This window comes from Homalodisca vitripennis, chromosome 3 (assembly GCF_021130785.1).
Source record: "Homalodisca vitripennis isolate AUS2020 chromosome 3, UT_GWSS_2.1, whole genome shotgun sequence".
Classification (NCBI taxonomy): Eukaryota; Metazoa; Arthropoda; class Insecta; order Hemiptera; family Cicadellidae; genus Homalodisca; species Homalodisca vitripennis.
This window is the reverse complement of record NC_060209.1, coordinates 17,222,944-17,235,747: the sequence shown is the minus strand read 5'-3', so window position 1 is coordinate 17,235,747 and position 12,804 is coordinate 17,222,944. Positions and strand designations below refer to the sequence as shown.

The following is a 12,804-nucleotide window of genomic DNA, read 5'->3' as shown; positions in this document are numbered from 1 at the left end:
ACACAACCACTTCTCATTTTATTAGTGTTACAACGTAATACAAGTAAGGATGATGACACAGTAGTAAAGAGTGCAATGTAGAAATTTAAGTAACACATTTTGTGAGTGCCGATGGCCGAGCGGTCTAAGACGTTTGACATTGAGTCTGATTTAGAGATAGTGTAGGTTCGAATTCTGTCTGTGACCGTTGCACTTTCTATCAGTACCATCGACCTTGTACTGTACCGACTCTCCCCCTTATTCTGTTTGATAAGATCCTTGCACAGGCCTTGCACAGACCCGAACGCCCATGAGGACGGACAGAATAAGGCTTAAAAGGGGATCGACTCCTACTTAACAAAATTCTAATGCAGTAAACATGGAAGACTTAATGCCGCTTTAGCACATTCTGTCCGACCTATGGGTCTCTTGGCCTGTGCGAGGACCAAGGAAAATGATCATGAGAGTCGGAACAGTAAGTACAAGGTCTACAGTACTGATAAAAAGTGCTAAGGTCACAGACAGGACTTGAAACCTACGTTATCTCAGACCTGAGGTCTTACGCATCAGACCGTGCCATCATTGGTTTTTCAGGTATAAATTACATGTCAGGGACCTTATATGTAAGAAATTACTTTAAATAGGTTTTTTCACAAATATTAAAAAAATGAAAATGTATTCGTAAATTAAATTAATATAAATGTTGCGTGTGATTTTTTGCATATTTCCTAAAATAAGCAAAAAACTCCTTTCTTTATTATATTTAGCGTTGAACACACAATATACGTATATGAGACAAACACCACCACCTTTCAAATTTCGGAAGTCTAGTTGATATTGCTCAAAATAAACGCGTATATTTCCATTTATTCTGTGCATTTTTTCTAGGCACGGTAAGTGCTAAATTGTAAATCTTAACTATGTTGAAAAATAGTTTAAGAATAGTTTGTAACATTTACGTTTGAATTTAATTTTCTAAAGCAACCCACTTTTTGAACGACATTACTTTTTTTAGATTTACAATTATCACATTACATTATTACTACATAATTAAAATAACTGATTACTAGGCACAATGATACTAATTTTCTAATTTCGCGTCAATTTTTAGAGATGAGATTTTATTTAAGTATAAATTAAGGCCGTACATAAAGAAATATGACATCTATTATTTATTATATATGATATATATATATATATATATATATCATAATAATATATAGTATACGAGTACACACACAAAATATATATTTGTATATAATTTTGATGAATACAATCTAGTGTTTTTGACCTGGGCCTAATAGAAAAATAAGAAGAGGATAAAGACAATGTGTAAACACATATTACTTAAAGACCGTTCTTGTAGTAAATATAAATGCAATAAGAAACATTATAGCGTTACTAAAATTTATGTGAATACAAGATATAAACTTACTAATAGATTACGGTGGTTAGTAAAATAGACTTGTTCTTTCCGTATTTTGGTTACCTGAGAACTATTGAGAAAAATACTAAAGTTTTGTATGTATTTAAATACTATAAATAATCATTAAGTATTTGACCTGAGCAACAATCATTCTCAATTTACTTTGGTTAAAAATAACTTTTTCTAAATGATCAAAACTTCGAAATTCATAAAACTTTTTATTAAATTTAAAAAAAGTATTATTGATAAATAAAAAACAAATATACATGTTTGGCTTTAAAATCTCTTTTGCTAAAAGGGGAAATAAATTAAAACCAAAACATGATGTCATATTATAAAATATATTAATTCGCATTCACCAACAAATAATGAATATACAAGAAGGATCCATTCTTCCCCTCTCCTCCAAAGCTTGGAATTTAGGAAAACTAAATCACTGTGTTTTTGTCTAGTTAGGAATATGCTGAATAAATAGTGTTATTTCTGTATTTAAAATATTTGTTATACATTCTAAAGATTATGTTATTACCATAGCTGTGCTCATTCCTAGAGCAGAGTTTGAGGATCTACCACTTAAAAATTTCAATAAATAATCAAAATGTTATGATTATTGCATCCACATTCGTTCACTCAGCTTATAATGATGGCACTGGTTAGGAAAGGTTTCACAACAGTTCACATTATATAAACAATATGAATTTGTTATACTTAATAAAATTATTTAATAAAGTAGTAGCCAGAATTAAAGGTAAACATAAAAATATTAAAGATATCCTAAATGTTAGTTTTGGACAGATTGCAAAAAGGGTTAAACTCTAAAATAAAACAATTTTAAATTTGTGCACTTTCTTTGTAAAAGGACTGACATAAATGTGAAATGCCTGTGCATATACTTTAAACTGATTTGTTTACAATTTATGTTCTTCATGAGGGGAGGGAACATAAAATTTCTTTGGGATTCCATCAAAACATAATAAAACAATGAGATACAATTATATAAAGGAATATAAATTATTGATAAATAATAGCCACATTTTTATTGTGAGATGACCTTATAAATTAATGACAGGTAAGTATCGTATAAGCTGGGACTGACCTCAAGTACGCCGGTAGAACGTCAGCTACAGACTGTGGACTACCGGTCCACTGAACATCCGCCACTGGTACGACAAACTTTACTGCGGAGTATCTCAGAGACAGGCTCTGCGTCATAGTCGTAATGGGAGGGGTTTCTAACTCATTGTTATTGTTGTCCTACTCGCTGGAAGGGGTATTCCCTCGTGAGGGATGACAGAGTATAGGACTGTAAATTTTATTGCTTAACAAAATAAGGACAAAAATTATGCAGAAAATATTTTGGTAGGCTTTTATTTACAGCCTTGTGCCTGTGCTATGACCACTACCAAAACAAAATTTATAGCAAAAAAATAACTTTCTTTCCACAATTTCTTTATCATAAAAATTGTTTCATGGTGTACGTATCCACATATAATAAAATATTAGTTTTAGTCTCTGTAAGCAGGAATTGCAAGGATAATCTTGATATTTACGTATTTATCTGAAGATTAATTCGAATTGATATGAAAGTTTCGTTTCGTACATGACATTTCTGGTGGTTTTGTTACTGAGAATAAACATTCTGTAGGTTCAAATTATATAGGTTAACAGAAAACTATTAGTGAATTTAGTACCCGGTAATCAGTTAAATGTTAATATTGAGAGAATATTATTGAGAGAAAAAAATTGAGATTTAGATTATTGAAATTATTGAGATTGAGAGAAAAAGTAGTATAAGAAAAGAAAATATAAATTAACGAATACAATTTGTAATTCAAAGTATGAAAATAAATTTATTTAAAGCACAAATTATTCTACAAGCAAGGTGAACTCATACTGGATATATATATATATATATAATCTCTTAGAGCAGTTTCAAAAGAAAACTACAATTGTTTAATGTACAATATTTCGTTGTATTACAACTTTGTCAAGTGTAAAACATACACGGAATAAAATAAAATTAACAAACCTCTATACGTGTGTGTGTGTGCGTGCGTGCGTGCGTGTGCGTGTGTGTGTGTGCGCGCGTGTGTGTGTGTATGTATGTGTGGTGCGTGTGTCATTGAATCACAAAAAGTACTTGCTCCGCCGAGACTCTAAACCGGATCTCTCACTTGCCGGGTGGCTGCGCTACCACTTCACCACAGAGACCTTACTTTTTACAATTGTTCTATTTTGTATTGGAGCGTTTCTGTCTCATATATATATATATAATACAAAAGTTATAAGTTATAAGTTTTAGTAATATATATATATATATATATATATATATATATATATATATATATATATATATATATAAAATAGTAATAAATAATCACACACACACACACACACACACACACACACACACACACACACACACACACACACACACACACACACACACACACACACACACACACACACACACACACACACACACACACACACACACACACACACACACACACACACACACACACACACACACACACACACACACACACAGTTGGCTGCTGGACTTGGTGCTGTGCAGACGTCTGCTGTTCATACTTAACCTCAATCATGAGTGATAATTGTGTTATTTGTCAAGATCCTGTTTCTGGAAATGAGGGTGAATATGCATTGTGTGCGCTAAGTCATTGTAAATTACACTTTGATTGTGCTGGAATTTCTGAGCAAACTTGGACAAGAATGGGTCAGAAGAGAAGATCTGAATGGAAATGTAAGAATTGTCCTACTGCAAAGTCCACATCAGGTAACCTAATAGATATGATTAAAAAAATGCACGAGGAATGCTTACAGAAAATTGAAAGCACAATTAAGGAACACTTTGTATTGCATACTAAGGAAGTCAAACGGGAAATTGAGGAAATTAAAACTTCAATTCAATTTTTCTCTGATAAATTAGATGAATATGAGCAGACTATTGTTAGTTTTACCTCTAAAGTTAAAGAAGTAGAAAAAATGTAATGAAGCAGTTGTGTTGGAAAATAGTACACTTAAAAATGAACTAACTTTTATGAAACTTAGATTCGAGGAGCTTGAACAGTACAATAGAAACCACAATGTACAAATTGATGGAGTTCCAGAAACTAAAGGCGAGGCAATGTCTAACATTGTAAAAAAGGTGTCCGAAATTCTTGATGTGCCTATCGATTATGAGTTAGACATTCAGGCAGGGTACAGGGTTCCTACTCAACGTAAGTCGGGGCAAAAACCTATTATTTTGCAATTTTCTAACCGCCAAAAGCGAAACCTTGTGCTTGCAAAGGCTAAAGAAAAAAAGGATTTGCTTAAATCTACCAATTTTGTTGCTGATGCGCCTGAAACGAAAGTTTACATCAATGAACATCTGACTGCATACAATAAAGAACTCTTGTACTATACTAAGAAGCTAAAAGATGTTGGATATCAATATGTATGGTTTAAGGAAGGAAAGGTTCTGATTAGAAAATCTGGCAATGAAAAAAAATTGTTCATATCCGCTCCCGTTAGCTGATCTAGATAAATTATTGCAGAAGACAAAATTAAGATTTTTTACAGACAGGGACGAACGAATTTTTGTTTTTCAAATATAATATAGAACCATATATGCCTACACACCAATTTTTGGAACTGTTTAAAAATATTTCATAATAAAAAAGAAGTGTCCGTCTTTAAAAACTTTAATGTAATTTTCTGGTGTTTCTGGAACTTCGACGGGTATAAGCTATAATGTGATTATTTTAAACTGAAATTATGGGGACTAAGTGCTGGTCTAGAGGAAAAGTATTACATCCCAGGTTACAACTGATCAATGGAAACCAGGGACAGAGAACCGGCTGGGGGAGTACTAGTGTACATTGATTCTCAACTCACCTTTGACCACAGCTTTTTGTCTCCGCCTGGGCTGCTCTACTGCTGAAATCATAAAACTAGAATGTCTGTCTGTAGTAGGTTTAGACATAAACAATTTTGGGCAATTTATTGGTCCTGTAAGTTCCATTTTCAAGTTTAAAAGAAAATTTTGAAAAACTTCTAGATATGCCAAATGATCAATGTTAATTATTAGGGAGATATTCAACATTTGTACTTTAAAGGGACTCTGGGTCTGGGCAAAACTATATTGATATGTATTCGTCGTATGGTTTTGAGAATTATGTTTAAATGAACCAACCAGAGTATTTAAAAATAGTTACTCATGTCTTGATTATGTATTGGTTCGTAATTCTAAGCCGATTGATATTAATTGCCTGTTTTGAAGACAAACTATTTATGACCATTAGGGCTTTAAAAATAGAAATTTTAGAATTACAAACATAAAAAAATAATGCAACCAATAGATTTTGTTTAGGGTAGTATTGATTACAACCTGCTGCGGAAGAAAATTGATTCAGGTGGATTGGGCTTGTATGTTTATGAACATACTGATATAAATGCTGCTGTTGCTTCATTCTATGGTATTTATAATTTGTGTTACAATGATTCATGTAAATTATATATATACTATATATATTATATTATTAATATATATATATATATATTCGTGGGAGGTGGGGGGGTCGCATGGGGTGACAAACACACAACAACAAAAAAAAAATACAAAAAACATAAACACCCCCAAAAACAAACACAATAACCCAAAAACTACAGAACACACACAAACACACACAACCAACACAACCACACTCAACAAACTACAAAAAAAAACAAAATCAAACAACATACCAAACACAACACAACACAAACCAAAAGGATCAAAACTAGACCACAACACAAAAGAAACCACAAACAAACCCAAAACACAACACCAAAAAAACTACCACAACGAAACAAAACAACAAAACACACACCAACAAAACAAAACAAAACAAACAACAACCAACAACAAACAAAAATATACAAACAGAACACAACACAAGAATACGAAAAAAAAACAAACACCCAAAAAAGAAACATAAACAAACAAAAAAAAAACACAAAACAAAACCACACTGTCAAGACACCACACACAAACGAAGAAACAACAAAGGCAGCTATATAAATAAAAAATTAAAAATTACAATTATTAAAAAGTACCGTAAGAACCAAGTTCTTGAGTCATAAATTAAAAATATATTAAAAATCTCCCGTCACAAAGCTCTAAATCCAAATTATGAGCCAGTTTATGTAAAATTCATGTAAATTACAAAAAATTAAATAGTTAAAACAGAAAAGCGTTTGTGTCCTTGGATAAATGATTACTTGATTGGCTTAGTTAACAGAAAGTATTATTTGACCTTTATAAATTGTGTTTGGTAACGGGAATGTACTATGTTTTACTACAATATAAAGAATTTTCAAAATTTGTCGTATTAATAAATTAAGAAAAGCCAAAAATTAGATTATTATTTCATCTTTGATTGACGGAAACACAGGTAACACAAAGAAATATTGGCAAATTGTTAGAAATAGTATGAAGAAAATAAATCCGAGGTATAAACATGTGTCAATGTGAAGGATTCAGATGGTTAGGGTAAGTGGTAATGAGAGATTTGTGGTGACAGTTTCAATGTTATTATGTGAAATGTTTTTTTCTACAAATTTGAGGGAGCAGGAATTTTGGGCTTGTGTTATGTTTGTATGTGATAAGCCTGATAAATTGTGATAATAGTATTGTACTGCAATCGTTTTCTGTAAATTATGACTGCATTCTTGAAGTTTTATAATAAAAATGCAGAAAAAAAAAGTTGTGGCGTGGATGGAATAAGTATATAAACTATTAAAAAATATAGATATATTTCTCACTTTCTTTTTAATATTTTACAGCAAGTCACTAGAACAGGGTGTATTTCAGAAGTATTTAAAAATTGCTTGTTGTTTTCCCATTTTTAATCAGGGAATCCTCCCCAAATTTCCTTCGTATAGCGATCTCATTTGATAATACAGTGCAAAGATTTTTGAAGTAATAGTTAAAGACCAGATTCTGGATTATTTTTTATGTAGAAATTTGTTTTAGAGTCAAACAATTGGATTTTTACAGGCCGAGGAGGGAACAGACTTAGCCATTGAAAATCATGTTAAATGTATACGCGGATTCAATTATAAAAATAAAAAGGTTTTATATATTATTTAGATTTTCAGGAAGGGCTTTTGGACTGAGAGGATATTGATATACTGTTAAATTAAATTAAATGTATGGAATCGGTGGCGATGCATTCAAGTGGCTTAAAATCTTTTTGTAATAAATGTAGGCGCAGGTAGTGAAAGTTGGTGGTGTGCATAGTGGTAAATTAAATTTAAGACACGGAATAAACATGGGGGAGTATTGGGCCCCCTCATGTTTATTATATTTATAAATGAGTTACTATGTATTCGTAAACTCCTCAATATTTGCATATGCTGATGACACGGCCATAGTTTGCTCTGCTTATGACAGAAGCACCCTGAAACATAAAGTATCTCAGGACTTGTCTGTTATTTCCAGGTGGCTAGCTCAGAATAAGTTAATTATAAACAGTAGCAAGTCCAAATGTTTATTATTTTATGACAGAGATACAAAGTGTGAGGAATTGCAAACAGAGAATGATTTTTGTTGTCATAAGCATTTGTGTCTGTATGGGTGTGTGTGTGAGAGGATTGAAGTTGTAAATAGTGTGAAATACCTAGGATTAGTAATTGATAGAAATTTAAAATGGGACTGTTATGCAAATTATCTTATCGGCAAACTAAGAAAAATTAATTACTCACTGTATCATATGAGGGGATTTCTAAAACCACAGCATTTGAAGAATCTATACTTCTCATGGTTTGAAAGTACGATGAAATACGGGATTATCCATTATGGTGCTACTTATGAAAAAATTTTGAAACAGGTAATATTTATTACAAAGGTTTGCAGTACGTAATGTGTACCATCTAAAAAAAATTTGATAGCATTTCACATCTCTTCAAACAAGAACATATTCTGACCTTTCCTCAGTTATACAAATTGAGCTCAATTATGTATATTAGAAAGAATATGGAGAGATATAAGTTGAGAACATGTCCTGTGAGTACTCGCTTATCTAATGTGATTGCTATTGAGACTCCCATTTATTTCAAAGAGATAGGAAGGAAACAGTTTTGTTATTCAGGAATAAAATGTTTTAATGAATTCGTATCACATTTTGGAAATTATATATTAATGGAACGGAAACCTAAATTCAAAATGAAAGTTTTAGAATATATTAACATTGGATCATAATGGACTGACTGTGTATATGTATGTATGTATATATGTGATATGATATATATATATATATATATATATATATATATATATATATATATATGTATGTTGTGTGTGTATATGTATATAATTTATATTTATTTTATATAATATGATTTGTACTATCTAATAATTGTTTTTATATTTGTTAAATATAGATTTATAGATTGTTAAATATGTATTGCTTTATAGATTTTTATATAGATTTAATATTAACAGAAAATCATGTTTCCTGAATGTATTTATATAGAATTATATGTGTTTTTCCTGTTTATTTATTTATTATTTTATTTATGTGTTATTTATAATGTTGATTATGTTGTTTATGTCATTATAGATTTTTTTCTGGTTTTGTTAAAGAAAGTATTTGTTGTTATTGTAATGGAATTGGAGGTTGTGGAAATCTGTTAGTATTGATAATATTCACTGTTATTTAGTTTGTAAGGTTGTAATTGTGGGTTTGAGTTGTGGAATGGTAGCTGCACCAGTAAATAAAGGACTGTAAAGGACTAATTGCCAACGATGCAAAAGACAATATAAAATTAAATGAAACAATGTTTTTCATTTCGCACGTGATATACATAGCACATGAAATGTATGTATTGTACTGTAACTGAATACAAATAAAGAATTTTTGAACTTGAACTTGAACTTGAACACACACACACACACACACACACACACACACACACACACACACACACACACACACACACACACACACACACACACACACATATATATATATATATATATAAAACTAACTAGGTTTTAAAATATATTTAAGCGTAGTTAGCTGAATTAGACTTAGGGTGTAAGTCTACATTGAGCTCTGTTTATCATCACATATCTATTTTCTCCTAATATCCTCGACAATTATCTGATAACGTTGTTGGGAAAATTTAAATATAATATTGAGGACTTATAGTGCAGGGCTATGACCGAGATGTTGAGACTTTTACATGTACGAATGTGTGCAGTTTTTATTCCAAAGCTAGAATATTTCTCTTTTAAGATTCTTGGACTATTAAAATTTGTTCCAACTGTATTACAGTCAGATTGTACCAGACTTTATTCACATAAAATACGGTCAAATCGAGGTTACTGAGACTATCCTCCTCTGAGGTCTGCATCCATTGTCTCAGTTGGCTGAAACTTTCTCCTGTCTTAAGACTTCCACTGTTGCAGCTTGTATCTTATTACGTACTGATATGCTTCAACTGCTTCACTCGTTAATGCAGCTGATATTTTGTAACAATACGGTTTGTTATTGCATCTGTAAGTGATAAATACATCTATGAAACAGGGAAACCTTTAAGAAACTGGCGGTCTTCAGTTAGCTGACCACTTTGTTCAACGGAAGTGTCTTGCTCATAGAAAATTTAACTAAGTGGTCTGGAATTGCAGGTATTCAGGCTTGAGAAGAGTGATATTAGTGGAACTGGATCCATGCAGTTGGTAGCTCTATATGAGTTTCGAAAATGGCTTGAAGGCTTCTGAAAACCTATCAAATTCTGAAAACAAAAACAAGTTTCCATTTTCTGAAAAATATTTATTCTCTGTTCAGCTGTAAGTATTTGATGACAGTGTTATATTATAACTAACGAAACAATACTTGACATAAAATTTAAAATGTATCTCGCGTCTATGTATCAATCCTTCGATGAAAAACAGTAGTTAAATGAACCGCCTGCACCAAGCGTCTGGCGCTGACACCAAACCGGTTGACTCTGTCCAATCTAAATACTCGCTTCGCCGGTCAGATTTGACGGTAATCCTTTGTTTTTTATTTAATTTCATATTCAAATCTTTTATTGCCAAGACATTAAAAAATGTATAGCAATAGTTATATTTTTTCTAAAATTTTTAACAAGCACTTCACATTAGGACGCGGTCAAGCATACAGTATTTTCAGCCACACCTTCATTCATGCCAGTTTGACAATTTTCCAACGCCATCTTCCAAGTTTTGCAGTCACCCTGTCGAATGCCATAAACTCGTCAGCACTATAAAATGCTTGAGACGCTAGAAAGCGCTTTACGAGCTTTTAACGCCTTATGTGTTGGGGCATTTTTGATTGAATGTAGCAATTTATTGATGAAACAAATTCTTGCCTGCGAGGGCAAGTGTTCGTAAATCCCTGTCCTGTGACATCCAGTTCGGCATGCCTCATGTCTCAAAGAAATATATTTCTTGCCTAAGTGTCATAGCACATTTAGACATACAAAATAAGATGTAGAGCTATCTACTCCAAAATGTAGAGCCTCGGTAGAGCAACAGTTACGGGTTTTTAAAAGCTTCTTTGCATGTTTCTCTGAACCTTGACTGTGCGATTATGCGAATCGTTTGCTTCTGCAATTTGAATGGTCTGAAGAACTGGTAGTTTGCGCTGGCTCCCCACAGCACCAAACCGTAGGTGAGGTATAGGTAGATCAAGCCATAATACGCCGTCATCAGTACCTGAATGGGGCAGTATTTACCTAAAGACCTCAAAACATAAATGCCCGAGGACAGTTTTGAGCAAAGGTGATCAATGTGATAGTTCCAAGTAAATTCCCTATTCAGGAATATTCCGAGGAATTTTGAACAGTCGACTTCCTCCAGAAAAGAGTCATCCAATAAAACGACTGGTATTGGAGTTTCATGATCGTAACGCGAAAGACAAAAAATTTGATTTTAAAGAATTCATTAAGTTATATCCTACATCTTTGTCTTGTAGTTTTATGTTAATGTGGATTTTATTCATAGGACACCTTTTTTCATCTGGAAAACAGTGGCAAATAGTTGAGCCGATTTCCAAAAAGAGCCCGCAAACCATTTCTAATATAGGATCATTGAAGAATCAAACACATTTAAAAAGGTTTCTTGCAATGTTCTTCAGTATGGACTTCTCCGCCTTATTTCTCCACTTGAGTACGACTCCATGAGAGTCGTTTCGTCGCCAAAACTTGTCGCCGTTTTTTGCCGTGGCTGGTTCTACGGTTGGGCGTCCAGATCAGGTTTAGACTGTCTAGCCAAAGCCGTTTGGCAAGCTTCCGCACATTCTCCTTCTGAGGAATCTCCTGGCTCTTATGTGATCGGTGAATCGATCTACGTTTTGACCAGAACATATATGCGTTTTACAGATCAATTTGGTTTCATACAATACTGTGAAGCAGGAGTGCCACAAGGCTTCGATTAGGACCCATGTTGTTATTTATAAATAATGCCGATCCTAAAATGTGACATAGAGATTTATGTTGAATGTATTAAGATAAATGTAATCGCTCATGGAATATTTTATATCTGCAACTAAGCCAATTATATTTTGTTGTTGAATAGGCTGAAATAAATCAATTTTTCAGAACATCAATTTACAAGGTGTCAAAAAAGTCCCGCACTGGCTTGGTTATTCCCGAACGATTAAAGGTAAAGCAATAAAACTTGGCACATCATTACTGCACATATAAATCTACTTTATGAAGAAACTATCATTTTTATGTCATGTCAAAGGGATTGCCAGCAAGGAGTCAGAATAAAATATCAAATGAGGGGATAGGTCGAGTAGTACATCAAATTAAAAGTTATTAGTAAAGTACAATGCCGCAAATCCGACTCAAAGGGTTCGGATCGCTCTTTACACAATTACGCTGGTTTAAAGTTTCAAACATTTGCAATATAGGCCCTGTTCTAGATAGTTTAATATTCTTGTTCAAGTAAAAGTTGTGAAAGTTATATTTAGTACATGAATATTAGGCTTAAGAAATAGTTTTTAAGGTAGTAGACATTCAATGGAGAATGGTCTTCAAGGAGTTTTTACCGTAAGCTTAGCTCAAGATGAATATCATTATAAAGGCGTTGTTTATCAGACATGATTCTAAAGGGAAAAACCTGGTATCTGTTATTATAATAGAAAATTCTTATTTATAGGTTAGACTTTGGACTTCATTTGATGTACATCTTACATTACAATGTACATCTTGAGCTATGCTTACGTTAAATTTTTTGCCGAACTCCTTGTATACCATCCTCAATTGGATGTGAAGAGTCACTAACTACCTTAAAAATTATTTCATAAGTTGGAAATTTATTGGAAGTTTCATAAACTGTTCTAGGACATGTAAGAAAGTCGTAATCGTAATCGTAA

At 32.5% G+C, this 12,804-nt stretch overlaps 1 protein-coding gene across 1 annotated transcript in view; it reads right to left on the bottom strand.

Annotated features, from left to right (window-relative positions):
• LOC124356645 (nose resistant to fluoxetine protein 6-like) overlaps positions 1-2,591 on the bottom strand; it is a 57,124-nt gene extending 54,533 nt beyond the window's left edge. The window contains exon 1 of the mRNA XM_046807771.1: positions 2,502-2,591. The gene's annotated coding sequence lies outside the window, so the exon portion shown is untranslated. The remainder of the gene's footprint in view (positions 1-2,501) is intronic.
• Positions 2,592-12,804: the final 10,213 nt, after the last annotated feature.